Source organism: Bufo bufo, chromosome 1 (genome assembly GCF_905171765.1).
Source record: "Bufo bufo chromosome 1, aBufBuf1.1, whole genome shotgun sequence".
Lineage (NCBI taxonomy): Eukaryota > Metazoa > Chordata > Amphibia > Anura > Bufonidae > Bufo > Bufo bufo.
In genome coordinates this window covers 790,766,194-790,785,940 of record NC_053389.1, presented here as the reverse complement: position 1 = coordinate 790,785,940, position 19,747 = coordinate 790,766,194, and the positions used below count along the sequence as shown (strand labels likewise).

At 42.1% G+C, this 19,747-nt stretch overlaps 8 non-coding genes across 8 annotated transcripts; all 8 read left to right on the top strand.

Moving 5' to 3' along the window:
• Nucleotides 1-11,508: 11,508 nt before the first annotated feature.
• On the top strand, nt 11,509-11,581 carry TRNAK-UUU. Its single transcript has one exon. It is a non-coding gene; the product is annotated as a tRNA-Lys (tRNA).
• An 854-nt stretch (nt 11,582-12,435) lies between these two features.
• Nucleotides 12,436-12,508, top strand: TRNAK-UUU. The gene has a single exon. It is a non-coding gene; the product is annotated as a tRNA-Lys (tRNA).
• An 854-nt stretch (nt 12,509-13,362) lies between these two features.
• Nucleotides 13,363-13,435, top strand: TRNAK-UUU. Its single transcript has one exon. It is a non-coding gene; the product is annotated as a tRNA-Lys (tRNA).
• An 853-nt stretch (nt 13,436-14,288) lies between these two features.
• Nucleotides 14,289-14,397, top strand: TRNAK-UUU. The gene is made up of 2 exons: nt 14,289-14,325; nt 14,362-14,397. It is a non-coding gene; the product is annotated as a tRNA-Lys (tRNA).
• An 854-nt stretch (nt 14,398-15,251) lies between these two features.
• TRNAK-UUU lies at nt 15,252-15,324 on the top strand. The gene has a single exon. It is a non-coding gene; the product is annotated as a tRNA-Lys (tRNA).
• Nucleotides 15,325-16,158: 834 nt separating this feature from the next.
• TRNAK-UUU lies at nt 16,159-16,231 on the top strand. Its single transcript has one exon. It is a non-coding gene; the product is annotated as a tRNA-Lys (tRNA).
• Nucleotides 16,232-17,086: 855 nt separating this feature from the next.
• TRNAK-UUU lies at nt 17,087-17,159 on the top strand. The gene has a single exon. It is a non-coding gene; the product is annotated as a tRNA-Lys (tRNA).
• A 1,541-nt stretch (nt 17,160-18,700) lies between these two features.
• On the top strand, nt 18,701-18,809 carry TRNAK-UUU. Its single transcript has 2 exons — nt 18,701-18,737; nt 18,774-18,809. It is a non-coding gene; the product is annotated as a tRNA-Lys (tRNA).
• The last annotated feature ends 938 nt before the right edge of the window (nt 18,810-19,747 follow it).

The window sequence follows — 19,747 nt, the reverse complement described above, 5'->3', positions numbered from 1 at the left end:
AAAACCTCCCCAGCAGCCATTTTTCACAGTTTTTTCCACAGAGAGACAGCAGTGTCATTGCTGTGCTTTGTGCTTTCCACACTATATAATATATATATATATATATATATATATATATATATATATATATATATATATACACATACACACACACACACACTATGTACAGAATTATTAGGCAAATTAGTATTTTGACCACATCATCCTCTTTATGCATGTTGTCTTACTCCAAGCTGTATAGGCTCGAAAGCCTACTACCAATTAAGCATATTAGGTGATGTGCATCTCTGTAATGAGAAGGGGTGTAGTCTAATGACATCAACACCCTATATCAGGTGTGCATAATTATTAGGCAACTTCCTTTCCTTTGGCAAAATGGGTCAAAAGAAGGACTTGACAGGCTCAGAAAAGTCAAAAATAGTGAGATATCTTGCAGAGGGATGCAGCACTCTTAAAATTGCAAAGCTTCTGAAGCGTGATCATCGAACAATCAAGCGTTTCATTCAAAATAGTCAACAGGGTCGCAAGAAGCGTGTGGAAAAACCAAGGCGCAAAATAACTGCCCATGAACTGAGAAAAGTCAAGCGTGCAGCTGCCAAGATGCCACTTGCCACCAGTTTGGCCATATTTCAGAGCTGCAACATCACTGGAGTGCCCAAAAGCACAAGGTGTGCAATACTCAGAGACATGGCCAAGCTAAGAAAGGCTGAAAGACGACCACCACTGAACAAGACACACAAGCTGAAACGTCAAGACTGGGCCAAGAAATATCTCAAGACTGATTTTTCTAAGGTTTTATGGACTGATGAAATGAGAGTGAGTCTAGATGGGCCAGATGGATGGGCCCGTGGCTGGATTGGTAAAGGGCAGAGAGCTCCAGTCCGACTCAGACGCCAGCAAGGTGGAGGTGGAGTACTGGTTTGGGCTGGTATCATCAAAGATGAGCTTGTGGGGCCTTTTCGGGTTGAGGATGGAGTCAAGCTCAACTCCCAGTCCTACTGCCAGTTTCTTAAAGACACCTTCTTCAAGCAGTGGTACAGGAAGAAGTCTGCATCCTTCAAGAAAAACATGATTTTCATGCAGGACAATGCTCCATCACACGCGTCCAAGTACTCCACAGCGTGGCTGGCAAGAAAGGGTATAAAAGAAGAAAATCTAATGACATGGCCTCCTTGTTCACCTGATCTGAACCCCATTGAGAACCTGTGGTCCATCATCAAATGTGAGATTTACAAGGAGGGAAAACAGTACACCTCTCTGAACAGTGTCTGGGAGGCTGTGGTTGCTGCTGCACGCAATGTTGATGGTGAACAGATCAAAACACTGACAGAATCCATGGATGGCAGGCTTTTGAGTGTCCTTGCAAAGAAAGGTGGCTATATTGGTCACTGATTTGTTTTTGTTTTGTTTTTGAATGTCAGAAATGTATATTTGTGAATGTTGAGATGTTATATTGGTTTCACTGGTAAAAATAAATAATTGAAATGGGTATATATTTGTTTTTTGTTAAGTTGCCTAATAATTATGCACAGTAATAGTCACCTGCACACACAGATATCCCCCTAAAATAGCTAAAACTAAAAACAAACTAAAAACTACTTCCAAAAATATTCAGCTTTGATATTAATGAGTTTTTTGGGTTCATTGAGAACATGGTTGTTGTTCAATAATAAAATTAATCTTCAAAAATACAACTTGCCTAATAATTCTGCACTCCCTGTATATATACACACACATACACTCACCTAAAGAATTATTAGGAACACCATACTAATACGGTGTTGGACCCCCTTTTGCCTTCAGAACTGCCTTAATTCTACGTGGCATTGATTCAACAAGGTGCTGATAGCATTCTTTGTTGTCCCATATTGATAGGATAGCATCTTGCAGTTGGAGATTTGAGGGATGCACATCCAGGGCACGAAGCTCCCGTTCCACCACATCCCAAAGATGCTCTATTGGGTTGAGATCTGATGACTGTGGGGGCCATTTTAGTACAGTGAACTCATTGTTATGTTCAAGAAACCAATTTGAAATGATTCGAGCTTTGGGACATGGTGCATTATCCTGCTGGAAGTAGCCATCAGAGGATGGATACATGTTCTCATTCTGTTTACGCCAAATTCAGACTCTACCATTTGAATGTCTCAATAGAAATCGAGACTCATCAGACCAGGCAACATTTTTCCAGTCTTCAACAGTCCAATTTTGGTGAGCTCGTGCAAATTGTAGCCTCTTTTTACTATTTGTAGTGGAGTTGAGTGGTACCCGGTGGGGTCTTCTGCTGTTGTAGCCCATTCGCCTCGAGGTTGTGCGTGTTGTGGCTTCACAAATGCTTTGCTGCATACCTCGGTTGTAACGAGTGGTTATTTCAGTCAACGTTGCTCTTCTATCAGCTTGAATCAGTCGGCCCATTTTCCTCTGACCTCTAGCATCCACAAGGCATTTTTGCCCACAGGACTGCCGCATACTGGATGTTTTTCCCTTTTCACACCATTTTTTGTAAACCCTAGAAATGGTTGTGCATGAAAATCCCAGTAACTGAGCAGATTGTGAAATACTCAGACCGGCCCGTCTGGCACCAACAACCATGCCACGCTCAAAATTGCTTAAATCACCTTTCTTTCCCATTCTGACATTCAGTTTGGAGTTCAGGAGATTGTCTTGATGAGGACCACAACCCTAAATGTATTGAAGCAACTGCCATGTGATTGGTTGACTAGATATTTGCATTAATGAGAAATAGAACAGGTGTTCCTAATAATTCTTTAGGTGAGTGTATATATTACAGACCAAAAGTTTGGACACAACTTCTCATTCAAAGAGTTTTCTTTATTTTTATGACTATGGAAATTGTAGATTCACACTGAAGGCATCAAAACTATGAATTAACACATGTTGAATTATATACATAACAAACAAGTGTGAAACAACTGAAAATATGTCATATTCTAGGTTCTTCAAAGTAGCCACCTTTTGCTTTGATTACCGCTTTGCACACTCTTGATGAGCTTCAAGAGGTAGTCCCCTGAAATGGATTTCACTTCACAGGTGTGCCCTGTCAGGTTTAATAAGTGGGATTTCTTGCCTTATGAATGGGGTTGGGACCATCAGTGGCGTTGAGGAGAAGTCAGGTGGATACACAGCTGATAGTCCTACTGAATAGACTGTTAGAATTTGTATTATGGCAAGAAAAAATCAGCTAAGTAAAGAAAAACGAGTGGCCATCATTACTTTAAGAAATTAAGGTCAGTCAGTCAGCAGAAAATTTGGGAAAACTTTGAAAGTAAGGGCTATTTGACCATGAAGGAGAGTGATGGGGTGCTGCGCCAGATGACCTGGCCTCCACAGTCACCGGACCTGAACCCAATCGAGATGGTTTGGGGTGAGCTGGACCGCAGAGTGAAGGCAAAAGGGCCAACAAGTGCTAAGCATCTCTGGGAACTCCTTCAAGACTGTTGGAAGACCATTTCAGGGGACTACCTCTTGAAGCTCATCAAGAGAATGCCAAGAGTGTGCAAAGCAGTAATCAAAGCAAAAGGTGGCTACTTTTAAGAACCTAGAATATGACATATTTTCAGTTGTTTGACACTTGTTTGTTATGTATATAATTCCACATGTGTTAATTCATAGTTTTGATGCCTTCATAGTCATGAAAATAAAGAAAACTCTTTGAATGAGAAGGTGTGTCCAAACTTTTGGTCTGTACTGTATATATATACGCGCTATTACAGATAGTTAGTGGGAGATAGTCAGTGTAGGTTATATCCTGATATAGTGTAGCTGTTGCAGTGCAATGTGTTAGGTTCTGCTGTCCATACATACATGCAGACCTGCTAAAATGTGAAGTGTCACGTATTGCGCCAAAATATTTGCATCATTAATGCCGATTAGCGCAATCGCAAATATTTTGGAGCACTCTAACTGCATATAAAGCCATTTTTAATGTTCTGCCGTGCCAACCATTTTCTCCAGTCTCAAAACTTCTAGCAGCTTGGAAAATGTAGCAAAAGTGACCCACACCTGTATTTCGCGCACATTACGCGAATATTACATTGCTGATTTTTCGGAATCAAAAAAATAATCTTGAATTTGTGAATATATGGCGAATATTTGCCAAAATATTCGTGAAATATCACAAATTCGAATATAGCCCCTGCCACTCATCACTAGTAAAGAGAGTCTTTAGCTAGTCAAAAGCAACTTCTGCCTCTGGAAATAATGAAAATACTTGCTTTTTCTTTGAAAGTGAAGTGATTGGTAAGATGATTTTAGAAAAGTCTTTTATGAATCTCCTGTAGAAAATTTGCAAACCTAATAAAATCGCTGAACATCTTTAAAATTTCTTGGAGTGGGCCAATCTATTGCAGCTTTGATTTTACTAGGATCCATACTCAGACCTTCTGGGGAGATGTTATATCCAAGAAATTGAATTTTTGTTTGTTCGAATTCACATTTTTCCAGTTTGATATAAAGATTATTCTCCAGTAGACGTTCCAAAACTAACTGAACATGTCTGAGGTGTTCCTCCAAGTTGTCTGAAAATATAAGAATACCACAACAAATTGGTCTAAGAAGTCTTGAAACACATAATTAACAAAATGTTGAAACGTTGCAGGAGCATTAGCGAGGCCGAATGTCATAACCAGATATTCAAAATGTCCGTATCTAGTTCTAAAGGCTCTTAAATCTAGTTTGGTAAAAATGTTAGCAGAGCGGAGTCTTTACAGCAACTCAGGAATTAGGGGAAGAGAGTAACAATTTTTAATAGTAATCTTATTTAGTTCTCTGTAGTCAATACATGGTCTCAAGGTTGAGTCTCTCTTTTCTACAAAGAACAAAGGTGCCCCAGCTGGGGATGAGAAAGGTCGAATGAAGCCTTTCTTTAAATTTTCATCCACGTATTCTCTGAGCACTTAATTCTGGTTCAGAGAGATTGTAAATTCTGCCAAAAGGATATAGCAGCTCCAGGAAGCAACTCGATGGGACAATGAGGAGGTAGTTGATCAGCTTTTTTCTTGCTGCAGACATCACTAAACTGTTGATATTGAGGTGGCAATTTATCATAACTCTGATGAGGAATTTTGGAAACTTTTATTTGTTTTTGGATGGATAAAGTTATATGACAATTGTCCTTACAGTATTCAGAATGAAATGTAACAGTCCTTGATTCCCAGTTGATAGAAGGATTATGGATAGCAAACCATGGAATACCTAAAATAACTGGATACTTGGAAGTAGAAATCAGATGAAAACTAATAGTTTCATGATGATCACATTCAATAAAGATTCCAAGTTTAATTGTCTTGTGAGTTACAGGTCCAGATGATAAAGGAGATCCATCAACAGTTTCCATATCAATTGGTACGGATTTTGTTCTATGCGCAATGTTATTATCAAGCGCAAATTGCTAGTCCATTAAATGTCCCTCTGCCCCAGAATATAACATGGCAGAGCATTGCATTTTATGGCTCCCAACTATGACCTGTATCGGAATAACAAAATGAGAATATGATGAATACATTTTGTTCTTGTTTTGGGTTACAGATGAGATGGTCTGTATAACTGACTCCGGCAGTTCAGAAATGTAGGCTATAGACCTTTGAAACTTGTTGGGACAGTTAATGGCATAATGTCCTGAGGCATAGATTTTCTGTACGGTGCCTCTCTTTCTCTACGGCACTAAGAGGTTTTCGGATGACATCAATCGGCATAGGTTCTGGTAAGGATTCCGTTTTTTGCTGTGTGTTAAATGCTGAGTGACTGAAGGAGTAGGTAGGTTTGTTTCCGAATATCCGCATTCTCTCTTTTCTACGTTCAGTAAGTTTCTGATCAATTCGAATGCACAGTTGAATAAAATCCTACAAATTATCAGGAGCTTCAACTCTGGCAAGCTCATCCTTTACTTGCTCTGATAACCCTCTTCGAAATTGACTCCTTTGGGCTGCTAGTTTCCATGTGGTGTAAAAAATTCCGCTGTATATTCAGCAACTGAGCGACGTCCTTGTCGAAGATTATGCAATTTGGTCTCAGCTGTGGCACAATAATTAGGGTAATCAAAAACTTGATCCATAGCAGTGATAAAGTTATCTAAATCATTGAGGAGGTCACGGTTCTTTTTTCACATAACGGGAGGCCCATGGAAAAAGCTTCATCTGTCAGAAGACTGATAATAAATGGCACCATTTTCCTGTCACTATTAAAAGTTGCTGGTTGCATTTGAAAGTATATGCGGCATTGATTAAGGAATCCTCGGCAATGGTGAAGATCCCCACTGAACTTTGATGGCAGGGTTTGTAACTTTGAAAAGTTTTCTTGGTAAGTAGAACCAAATTCTTGAAGCTCAGCCACTTGTTGCCTCGAGGATGTCACAACAGACTCCATTTTTGGGCGAGATTATTCTGTAACGGTCCGGGTCCAGTTCTGAGTCTTTTATTGTAACTACTTGGGATAATAGCACGGCTGAAAACATAGTCAGGAGGAAGCCAGTGGTTTGTACACAGGATAAGCGTCAATATAGAGGAGTAGGCAAATACTGTAATCAAATACAAAACTGAAATTGGTATTGTGGGTGTGGGTCCTTTTACACAATCAAACAAATGTATGTGGGGGTGGGACACTTAAAACAAAATAATGAATGCTTTATTAACTTATTTTGTTAAAATATAGGGGTATCTACCCGTCACTGCGGAAAGCAGCAACTGAATTAGCTTTTCTCTTACCTGCGCACCCAGTCACAGCCGCCTTTTATTGCCTCCCCAAAGTCCACAAGGGCTATGAGCCTCTAAAGGGTAGGCCTATAGTGTCTGGGACTAATTGCCTGATGGCCAATATCAGTATGCAGCACGCCATACCTGCAGGGTATAGCGACAGTGAGGTCACGGTATGGGCAATCGAGGGTTACTCACTTTTCTGAGGGGAACCCTGGGCAGGCATGCGGCAGTGAATGGAGAGGTAGACACAAGTTCCTCTGGGGCACACTCTGGTTGTAGAGACCTGGCCTGATGTTGTGTGAGGTGCCCTGGATGTTGCAGGTGTTTAGAGTGCCTGAGGCAAGGTCCCTTTAAGATTCGTGACGCCAGTGCCTGTAACAGAGTACGCAGTTGGTAAACCAAACGTTGCTTTACTTGGTGGAACAGTCCAACTTTATACATACAGTTGCAGTGGTATATAATGCAGTCCTTTATCATACAAATGCACAGCAGGTTTACTTCACAGCAGGTTTCAATCTTGCAAGATACATGGAGGGCAAACAATTAATACTTTGCAGTGCAATGCTGCTCTATCCCCTTCAGCTATTCTAGCTGGCTGGATCCCAAGGCCCGGATGCCTAATTGCTGGCTTAAATCCTTGGTACAAAATCCTTCCTCCAGTATTGGCACTTGCTCAAGGTTACAATACCTTCTTTTCCTAGCTGTACTCGGTGCTGGCTTTAAAGGTGGCTGCAGGTTTCTCCCAGGAGGTGCTCTCCTACTACTGGGGTATCTCAACTGGGCTAATCCTCGCCTCAGGAGCTTCAGGTTGACTAAGTGACTCCTCTAGTCCCCTGGAATACACTACCTCTCCCCTGTCTGGGCCTTCCTATATATATCTAGGGCTCTCTAGCTCCCTCTAACGCCTGGGAGGCTAAACTGCACCCTGACAGGCCTGACACCCAGATAACACAGGGAAATACAATACATGACAGTAAATGCACTAAACACATTAACCCTTGTGTAGTGCCCACCTTTACCTAGTGGGACACTACAAGTACATACGTGGACACTGTTTTACGCCCATTTGTCAACAGTTTACCCTCATATGTCAGGGATACATGGAGGTAATGGGGCGGTTAAATGGTGTCCATTGTGACAAGGATACTTGGTTGGCTAGTCTGGACGTGGAGGCGCTCTACAGCTCAATTCCTCATGACTTGGGCTGTGGAGCGGTCCTCACGTTCCTCCAACAAAGAGGCGAGCATTGCAGGAACCACAACACCTTTATTATGGAACTTTTGAGTTTCATTCTCAAGCATAATGTGTTTCTGTTTGATGGGCGGATTTTCCACCAGCTCAGGGGGGGTCGCAATGGGCAGTCCCTGTGCTCCGATGTTTGCGAACCTCTACCTGGGCTGGTGGGAAAGAGAGGTGGTCTTCTGTGAGGATATGGAGCATTTAACTTCTGTCATCCCCCTCTGGATCAGATACATCGATGATGTGCTGGTCCTGTGGGGGGGGGGGGGGGTGGCAGAGCTTTATTCCAGGAGTTCGTTGCAGCCCTGAATATCAACACACTAGGGTTATTTTTTATGTCGGAGATTGATTCTACTGTTATTTCCTTCTTAGATCTCACCATTTCACTTGATGCTGATGGGCACATTAGTACTAATGTTTTTAGGAATCCCACGGCTACCAATAATTTGTTGAAATGGGAGAGTGGGCACCCATTGGCCCTCAAAAGAGGGATCCCAAAAATGTCAATACTTAAGGGTGAGGAGGAATTGTTCTTAATTAAGTGACTTTAGGGTGGCTGCGAGGGATCTTCAGCAGAGGTTTCAGCGTTGCGGTTATCCCCAGCGATGTCTGAGACAGGCGTACCAACATTCATTAAGTACCAACAGGGATCTTCTGTTATCCCCCAAAAAGAGGGATACTAGTGATAACACTGTCAGGATCATTGGCACATATGATAGTGCCCATGAGGCTGTACGCCAAGTCCTCTTTTAACACTGGGATATACTTAAATCTGCACCCGATATTGGCAGTATGATTCCATCCAGACCCTCAGTCACTTACCGGCGTAGCAACAACTTACGAGATATGTTGACACACAGCTTATATGTAAGCCCTAAACCACAGTCTTGGTTGCGGAATTCGCTTACAGGGACGTTTCCCTGTGGATCTTGTAAATTCGGTGGATTTATAGACAAGACCAAGAGTTTTGCCAGCAGCACCTCAGAGAGAACCTTTTTTTATCAGGTCATTTTACAACTGCAAGTCGGTTGGGGTTATCTACCTGATGACATGTGTATGCGGCATTAAATATGTTGGCAAAACCCATTCGAGAGCTCAGGCGTCGCATTGGGGAACATGTTCTGGACATTACGAACTTAAAAGACACCCCAATTGCACGCCATGTATCAGAATTTCACAGTGTAAGTACATCATCGGTTAAATTTCAGGTGATTGACATCTTCACAGAATCATCGAGGGGCGGCGATTGTGACCGCATCCTGTTACAAAGAGGCGAGATGTTTTTTTCCCTTGAATACCATCAAACCATCTGGCATCAATGATGCCATCTCGTTTGTCCCCTTTATATGAATGTATACTGGCCTTTATTAGAGCTATGTCCATCCATTTATTTAATTTAAGGGGTACTATTATATATTATATATGAGCTCTCCTATATATGTAGCTGAGTGTCAGCGCTCTTTCTCAGGATCCTCGATTGTGGTCTCATTCCACTGTATACAGACGATTAGGTTTTGATGCTGCGGTGACATTGTATGATTTTCCCTGGTTACAATGCGGCGCATTGCACTTTCCCTGGGACTGATGTAGTCCCTCCCGCTGCTTAGCCAGTGGTTAATCCTGTACCGAGCCTCCTGGCCGGATTGGCTGGTAGGCAGGGGGCGTGTCTAGCAGGGCGGGGTTTCACCCTGTAAATCTCGGCGTTCTGGGAGCCGCTTCGTGGCCATTACAGCGGCGATTTGTTTGCACACCAGCATGCTGCGCCTCAACTTAGAGGTGGTCAGCCTAGGCAGGAAAGTAGATTACAAGTGACAACACCGTACCTCACACTAGAGGAACCTGGTGTCAGGCAGGTCACCCTACTGCTGCTTAGTGTTCATAGCCTCGGTCAAACACCTATGTCAGAGGCTTTGGGCTATATTATTTATGGTACACGCTCATAGCCTCGGTCAAACACCTATGTCAGAGGCTTTGGGCTGTATTATTCATGGTGCACGTTGCTCCTGATGAAATGCATGTTTAATGCATGGAAATGCGTAGAGCATTGACCACCAAGGAAAGTGTCAGGGCAATCATTGCTCCAGACACATCAATTGGAGCTAAGGGTGTTGCCCTGCCACAATCCTGCACCTGTACTATGCTAGTGCAGTGAATGTCTGCGCGCTGACATTCACTGTTAGGAGTGATACCTGGTGTCCTGCTGGGACCAGTTATCCACCTAGATAGTACCTTCACCCAGGTCACACTACTGGCACCTGAGGTGTCTTAGCCCCCTAAGTGTTGGTGGGTTTTAGTTTAGTTTAGTTTGTGGGATCCAACTTATAGCCCGAGGTGGCTCCATTGCCATCTATGTGGATGCTATAAGTGTGGTCCCACAAATTAGTGAAGATTTAGTTGCTGCTTTCCGCAGTGACGGGTAGATACCCCTATATTTTAACAAAATAAGTTAATAAAGTATTCGTCCCACCCCCACATACATTTGTTTAAATACTGTAATCAGGAGGAAGCCAGTGGTCAGTACACAGGATAAGCATCAATATAGAGGAGTAGGCAAATACCGTAGTCAGGAGGAAGCCAGTTGTCAATACACAGGATGAGCGTCAGTATTCACAACAGCGCAGGAGAGACAGGCTTGATTACATGCTGAAAGCACAATAATCTCAGGAAGTGCAAGGCTGGGCTTAAATAGGATGTTCAATCAGGGAACAGGGTGGAGCAAACCAGGTAGGCGGAAACCCGAAACTAGAGGCACAGGAGGTAGGCATAAGTTCAGCACAGGAGGTAGGCATAAGTTCAGCACAGGAGGTAGGCATAAGTTCAGCACAGGAGGTAGGCATAAGTTCAGCACAGGAGGTAGGCATAAGTTCAGCACAGGAGGTAGGCATAAGTTCAGCACAGGAGGTAGGCATAAGTTCAGCACAGGAGCTGACCTGAAGGCTAAATAGCTCAATTGGAAGAGCTGCTGCCTGGGGCACAGGAATCCCTGGGTTCAATTCTTCACACTGGGTTTTGCTCTCAGATCTGCCAAGAACTTGCTGCTGATAGGGTGTCATGGCCAGAGAGGGTGATTACAAGCTCAAAAATTCATGTAAATCCAGTTCAATTATTTGCCATAGAAAGCGATGTCCTCTATATAATGTCTCCGTGACTTCAACAGCAGATTGATACAGGTTTTAGTGAGTTATAATCACCTGCTTTTTTACAAAACTTCATACAGAGGTTCATATAAGATCTGGAAAAAGTGGTGCTGGAGGGCTAGAACCACTATGCTGCCCAACATGTTCTGACAAGTCAGTCACAGTTTGTATATCAAACTGGGGGCAGTGTTCTGTTCTAGATCTCAAACCCCTATTTGTAATTGACATGCTCCTCAGCTGATTTCCTTGTGCTATCACCAGAAAGTCACTGGTAATGCAATCCCCTAATACATATGTGAAAGTTACCTTTATAATTCTAGGAAGCAGGTACTAGTGCACGGTATGGTAAAAGGTGGAGCTATAAAAAGAAGAAAAAGGCAGTCGGTCAGAAAGTCATGACTTCAATCAGTCTGTAGAGAGCCTGGATAGCTCAGTCGGTAGAGCATCAGACTTTTAATCTGAGGGTCCAGGGTTCAAGTCCCTGTTTGGGCGTTAGTTTTTAGGATGAGAAATCAAACACGTTAAAAAAAACTAAAAACTTGAACACGTTATTGCCATGAAAGTTAGGTATATGAGGCAAAGGATCAAAAGTGATGAGAAAAATGAAGACTGCGAAATTGACTAGGAAACTAAGTTGCATCGACCCACTCGGAGAACACCACAAAAGCTAATTTAGGAGCTAAATACTTGCCCCTTTGACCATCTTTCTTATGGGAAGATTTACAAAGGACCGATTACATCTTACGCGTTAAATGGTTATAAGGGTGCACTCACAGGTCGCATCTTTAGACTCCGGGTTTTGCCCTCAGAGCTGCCAAAAACTTGCTGCTGATAGGGTGTCATGGCCAGAGAGTGTGATTACAAGCTCAAAAGTTCACGTAAATCCAGTTCAATAATTTGCCGTAGAAAGCGACGTCATCTATATATCTTCTCCGTGACTTCAACAGCAGATTGATACAGGTTTTAATGAGCTATAATCACCTGTTTTTTTTACAAAACTTCATACAGAGGTTCATATAAGATCTGGAAAATGTGGTGCTGGAGGGCTAGAACCACTATGCTGCCCAACATGTTCTGACAGGTCAGTCGCAGTTTGTATATCAAACTGGGGCAGTGTTCTGTTCTAGATTTCAATCCCCTATTTGTAATTGACATGCTCCTCAGCTGATTTCCTGGTGCTATCACCAGAAAGTCACTGGTAATGTAATCCCCTAATACATATGTGAAAGTTACCTTTATAATTCTAGGAAGCAGGTACTAGTGCACGGTATGGTAAAAGGTGGAGCTATAAAAAGAAGGGAAAGGCAGTCGGTCAGAAAGTCATGACTTCAATCACTCTGCAGAGAGCCTGGATAGCTCAGTCGGTAGAGCATCAGACTTTTAATCTGAGGGTCCAGGGTTCAAGTCCCTGTTTGGGTGTTAGCTTTTAGGATGAGAAATCAAACACGTTAAAAAAAACTAAAAACTCGAACACGTTATTGCCATGAAAGTTAGGTATATGAGGCAAAGGATCAAAAGTGATGAGAAAAATGAAGTCTGCGAAAGTGACTAGGAAACTAAGTTGCATCGACCCACTCGGAGAACACCACAAAAGCTAATTTAGGAGCTAAATACTTGCCCCTTTGACCATTTTTCTTATGGGAAGATTTACAAAGAACCGATTACATCTTACGCGTTAAATGGTTATAATGCTGCACTTACAGGTGGCATCTTTAGACTCCGGGTTTTGCCCTCAGATCTGCCAAAAACTTGCTGCTGATAGGGTGTCATGGCCAGAGAGGGTGATTACAAGCTCAAAAGTTCACGTAAATCCAGTTCAATAATTTGCCGTAGAAAGCGACGTCGTCTATATATCTTCTCCGTGACTTCAAAAGCAGATTGATAAAGGTTTTAATGAGCTATAATCACCAGTTTTTTTACAAAACTTCATACAGAGGTTCATATAAGATCTGGAAAAAGTGGTGCTGGAGGGCTAGAACCACTATGCTGCCCAACATGTTCTGACAGGTCAGTCACAGTTTGTATATCAAACTGGGGGCAGTGGTCTGTTCTAGATTTCAATCCCCTATTTGTAATTGACATGCTCCTCAGCTGATTTCCTGGTGCTATCACCAGAAAGTCACTGGTAATGTAATCCCCTAAAACATATGTGAAAGTTACCTTTATAATTCTAGGAAGCAGGTACTAGTGCACGGTATGGTAAAAGGTGGAGCTATAAAAAGAAGGGAAAGGCAGTCGGTCAGAAAGTCATGACTTCAATCACTCTGCAGAGAGTCTGGATAGCTCAGTCGGTAGAGCATCAGACTTTTAATCTGAGGGTCCAGGGTTCAAGTCCCTGTTTGGGCGTTAGCTTTTAGGATGAGAAATCAAACACGTTAAAAAAAACTAAAAACTCGAACACGTTATTGCCATGAAAGTTAGGTATATGAGGCAAAGGATCAAAAGTGATGAGAAAAATGAAAACTGCGAAAGTGACTAGGAAACTAAGTTGCATCGACCCACTCGGAGAACACCAAAAAAGCTAATTTAGGAGCTAAATACTTGCCCCTTTGACCATTTTTCTTATGGGAAGATTTACAAAGAACCGATTACATCTTACGCGTTAAATGGTTATAAGGGTGCACTCACAGGTGGCATCTTTAGACTCCGGGTTTTGCCCTCATATCTGCCAAAAACTTGCTGCTGATATGGTGTCATGGCCAGAGAGGGTGATTACAAGCTCAAAAGTTCACGTAAATCCAGTTCAATAATTTGCCGTAGAAAGCAACGTCGTCTATATATCTTCTCCGTGACTTCAACAGCAGATTGATAAAGGTTTTAATGAGCTATAATCACCAGTTTTTTACAAAACTTCATACAGAGGTTCATATAAGATCTGGAAAAAGTGGTGCTGGAGGGCTAGAACCACTATGCTGCCCAACATGTTCTGACAGGTCAGTCACAGTTTGTATATCAAACTGGGGGCAGTGGTCTGTTCTAGATTTCAATCCCCTATTTGTAATTGACATGCTCCTCAGCTGATTTCCTGGTGCTATCACCAGAAAGTCACTGGTAATGTAATCCCCTAATACATATGTGAAAGTTACCTTTATAATTCTAGGAAGCAGGTACTAGTGCACGGTATGTTAAAAGGTGGAGCTATAAAAAGAAGGGAAAGGCAGCCGGTCAGAAAGTCATGACTTCAATCACTCTGCAGAGAGCCTGGATAGCTCAGTCGGTAGAGCATCAGACTTTTAATCTGAGGGTCCAGTCGGTAGAGCATCAGACTTTTAATCTGAGGGTCCAGGGTTCAAGTCCCTGTTCGGGCGTTAGCTTTTAGGATGAGAAATTAAACACGTTTAAAAAAACTAAAAACTCGAACACGTTATTGCCATGAAAGTTAGGTATATGAGGCAAAGGATCAAAAGTGATGAGAAAAATGAAGACTGCGAAAGTGACTAGGAAACTAAGTTGCATCGACCCACTCGGAGAACACCACAAAAGCTAATTTAGGAGCTAAATACTTGCCCCTTTGACCATTTTTCTTATGGGAAGATTTACAAAGAACCGATTACATCTTACGCGTTAAATGGTTATTAGGGTGCACTCACAGGTGGCATCTTTAGACTCCGGGTTTTGCCCTCAGATCTGCCAAAAACTTGCTGCTGGTAGGGTGTCATGGCCAGAGAGGGTGATTACAAGCTCAAAAGTTCATGTAAATCCAGTTCAATAATTTGCCGTAGAAAGCAACGTCGTCTATATATCTTCTCCGTGACTTCAACAGCAGATTGATAAAGGTTTTAATGAGCTATAATCACCAGTTTTTTTACAAAACTTCATACAGAGGTTCATATAAGATCTGGAAAAAGTGGTGCTGGAGAGCTAGAACCACTATGCTGCCCAACATGTTCTGACAGGTCAGTCACAGTTTGTATTTCAAACTGGGGGCAGTGGTCTGTTCTAGATTTCAATCCACTATTTGTAATTGACATGCTCCTCAGCTGATTTCCTGGTGCTATCACCAGAAAGTCACTGGTAATGTAATCCCCTAATACATATGTGAAAGTTACCTTTATAATTCTAGGAAGCAGGTACTAGTGCACGGTATGGTAAAAGGTGGAGCTATAAAAAGAAGGGAAAGGCAGTCGGTCAGAAAGTCATGACTTCAATCACTCTGCAGAGAGCCTGGATAGCTCAGTCGGTAGAGCATCAGACTTTTAATCTGAGGGTCCAGGGTTCAAGTCCCTGTTCGGGCGTTAGCTTTTAGGATGAGAAATCAAACACTCGAACACGTTATTGCCATGAAAGTTAGGTATATGAGGCAAAGGATCAAAAGTGATGAGAAAAATGAAGACTGCGAAAGTGACTAGGAAACTAAGTTGCATCGACCCACTCGGAGAACACCACAAAAGCTAATTTAGGAGCTAAATACTTGCCCCTTTGACCATTTTTCTTATGGGAAGATTTACAAAGAACCGATTACATCTTACGCGTTAAATGGTTATAAGGGTGCACTCACAGGTGGCATCTTTAGACTCCGGGTTTTGCCCTCATATCTGCCAAAAACTTGCTGCTGATAGGGTGTCATGGCCAGAGAGGGTGATTACAAGCTCAAAAGTTCACGTAAATCCAGTTCAATAATTTGCCGTAGAAAGCACGTCGTCTATATATCTTCTCCGTGACTTCAACAGCAGATTGATAAAGGTTTTAATGAGCTATAATCACCAGTTTTTTTACAAAACTTCATACAGAGGTTCATATAAGATCTGGAAAAAGTGGTTCTGGAGGGCTAGAACCACTATGCTGCCCAACATGTTCTGACAGGTCAGTCACAGTTTGTATATCAAACTGGGGGCAGTGGTCTGACCTAGATTTCAATCCCCTATTTGTAATTGACATGCTCCTCAGCTGATTTCCTGGTGCTATCACCAGAAAGTCATTGGTAATGTAATCCCCTAATACATATGTGAAAGTTACCTTTATAATTCTAGGAAGCAGGTACTAGTGCACGGTATGGTAAAAGGTGGAGCTATAAAAAGAAGGGAAAGGCAGTCGGTCAGAAAGTCATGACTTCAATAACTCTGCAGAGAGCCTGGATAGCTCAGTCGGTAGAGCATCAGACTTTTAATCTGAGGGTCCAGGGTTCAAGTCCCTGTTCGGGCGTTAGCTTTTAGGATGAGAATTCAAACACGTTAAAAAAAACTAAAAACTCGAACACGTTATTGCCATGAAAGTTAGATATATGAGGCAAAGGATTAAAAGTGATGAGAAAAATGAAAACTGCGAAAGTGACTAGGAAACTAAGTTGCATCGACCCACTCGGAGAACACCAAAAAAGCTAATTTAGGAGCTAAATACTTGCCCCTTTGACCATTTTTCTTATGGGAAGATTTACAAAGAACCGATTACATCTTACGCGTTAAATGGTTATAAGGGTGCACTCACAGGTGGCATCTTTAGACTCCGGTTTTTGCCCTCATATCTGCCAAAAACTTGCTGCTGATATGGTGTCATGGCCAGAGAGGGTGATTACAAGCTCAAAAGTTCACGTAAATCCAGTTCAATAATTTGCCGTAGAAAGCAACGTCGTCTATATATCTTCTCCGTGACTTCAACAGCAGATTGATAAAGGTTTTAATGAGCTATAATCACCAGTTTTTTTTACAAAACTTCATACAGAGGTTCATATAAGATCTGGAAAAAGTGGTGCTGGAGGGCTAGAACCACTATGCTGCCCAACATGTTCTGACAGGTCAGTCACAGTTTGTATATCAAACTGGGGGCAGTGGTCTGTTCTAGATTTCAATCCCCTATTTGTAATTGACATGCTCCTCAGCTAAATTCCTGGTGCTATCACCAGAAAGTCACTGGTAATGTAATCCCCTAATACATATGTGAAAGTTACCTTTATAATTCTAGGAAGCAGGTACTAGTGCACGGTATGGTAAAAGGTGGAGCTATAAAAAGAAGGGAAAGGCAGTCGGTCAGAAAGTCATGACTTCAATCACTCTGCAGAGAGCCTGGATAGCTCAGTCGGTAGAGCATCAGACTTTTAATCTGAGGGTCCAGGGTTCAAGTCCCTGTTCGGGCGTTAGCTTTTAGGATGAGAAATCAAACACTCGAACACGTTATTGCCATGAAAGTTAGGTATATGAGGCAAAGGATCAAAAGTGATGAGAAAATCGAAGACTGCGAAAGTGACTAGGAAACTAAGTTGCATCGACCCACTCGGAGAACACCACAAAAGCTAATTTAGGAGCTAAATACTTGCCCCTTTGACCATTTTTCTTATGGGAAGATTTACAAAGAACCGATTACATCTTACGCGTTAATTGGTTATAAGGGTGCACTCACAGGTGGCATCTTTAGACTCCGGGTTTTGCCCTCAGATCTGCCAAAAACTTGCTGCTGATATGGTGTCATGGCCAGAGAGGGTGATTACAAGCTCAAAAGTTCACGTAAATCCAGTTCAATAATTTGCCGTAGAAAGCAACGTCGTCTATATATCTTCTCCGTGACTTCAACAGCAGATTGATAAAGGTTTTAATGAGCTATAATCACCAGTTTTTTTTTACAAAACTTCATACAGAGGTTCATATAAGATATGGAAAAAGTGGTGCTGGAGGGCTAGAACCACTATGCTGCCCAACATGTTCTGACAGGTCAGTCACAGTTTGTATATCAAACTGGGGGCAGTGGTCTGTTCTAGATTTCAATCCCCTATTTGTAATTGACATGCTCCTCAGCTGATTTCCTGGTGCTATCACCAGAAAGTCACTGGTAATGTAATCCCCTAATACATATGTGAAAGTTACCTTTATAATTCTAGGAAGCAGGTACTAGTGCACGGTATGGTAAATAGTGGTAAAAGGTGGAGCTATAAAAAGAAGGGAAACTGCAAAAGTGACTAGGAAACTAAGTTGCATCGACCCACTCGGAGAACACAACAAAAGCTAATTTAGGAGCTAAATACTTGCCCCTTTGACCATTTTTCTTATGGGAAGATTTACAAAGAACCGATTACATCTTACGCGTTAAATGATTATAAGGGTGCACTCACAGGTGGCATCTTTAGACTCCGGGTTTTGCCCTCAGATCTGCCAAAAACTTGCTGCTGATAAGGTGTCATGGCCAGAGAGGGTGATTACAAGCTCAAAAGTTCACGTAAATCCAGTTCAATAATTTGCCGTAGAAAGCAACGTCGTCTATATATCTTCTCCGTGACTTCAACAGCAGATTGATAAAGGTTTTAATGAGCTATAATGACCAGTTTTTTTACAAAACTTTATACAGAGGTTCATATAAGATCTGGAAAAAGTGGTGCTGGAGGGCTAGAACCACTATGCTGCCCAACATGTTCTGACAGGTCAGTCACAGTTTGTATATCAAACTGGGGGCAGTGGTCTGTTCTAGATTTCAATCCCCTATTTGTAATTGACATGCTCCTCAGCTGATTTCCTGGTGCTATCACCAGAAAGTCACTGGTAATGTAATCCCCTAATACATATGTGAAAGTTACCTTTTTAATTCTAGGAAGCAGGTACTAGTGCACGGTATGTTAAAAGGTGGAGCTATAAAAAGAAGGGAAAGGCAGTCGGTCAGAAAGTCATGACTTCAATCACTCTGCAGAGAGCCTGGATAGCTCAGTCGGTAGAGCATCAGACTTTTAATCTGAGGGTCCAGTCGGTAGAGCATCAGACTTTTAATCTGAGGGTCCAGGGTTCAAGTCCCTGTTCGGGCGTTAGCTTTTAGGATGAGAAATTAAACACGTTTAAAAAAACTAAAAACTCGAACACGTTATTGCCATGAAAGTTAGGTATATGAGGCAAAGGATCAAAAGTGATGAGAAAAATGAAAACTGCGAAAGTGACTAGGAAACTAAGTTGCATCGACCCACTCGGAGAACACCACAAAAGCTAATTTAGGAGCTAAATACTTGCCCCTTTGACTATTTTTCTTATGGGAAGATTTACAAAGAACCGATTACATCTTACGCGTTAAATGGTTATAAGGGTGCACTCACAGGTGGCATCTTTAGACTCCGGGTTTTGCCCTCAGATCTGCCAAAAATTGCTGCTGATAGGGTGTCATGGCCAGAGAGGGTGATTACAAGCTCAAAAGTTCAAGTAAATCCAGTTCAATAATTTGCTGTAGAAAGCAACGTCGTCTATATATCTTCTCCGTGACTTCAACAGCAGATTGATAAAGGTTTTAATGAGCTATAATCACCAGTTTTTTTACAAAACTTCATACAGAGGTTCATATAAGATCTGGAAAAAGTGGTGCTGGAGGGCTAGAACCACTATGCTGTCCAACATGTTCTGACAGGTCAGTCACAGTTTGTATATCAAACTGGGGGCAGTGGTCTGTTCTAGATTTCAATCCCCTATTTGTAATTGACATGCTCCTCAGCTGATTTCCTGGTGCTGTCACCAGAAAGTCACTGGTAATGTAATCCCCTAATACATATGTGAAAGTTACCTTTATAATTCTAGGAAGCAGGTACTAGTGCACGGAATGATAAAAGGTGGAGCTATAAAAAGAAGGAAAAGGCAGTCGGTCAGAAAGTCATGACTTCAGTCACTCTGCAGAGAGCCTGGATAGCTCAGTCGGTAGAGCATCAGACTTTTAATCTGAGGGTCCAGTGTTCAAGTCCCTGTTCGGGCGTTAGCTTTTAGG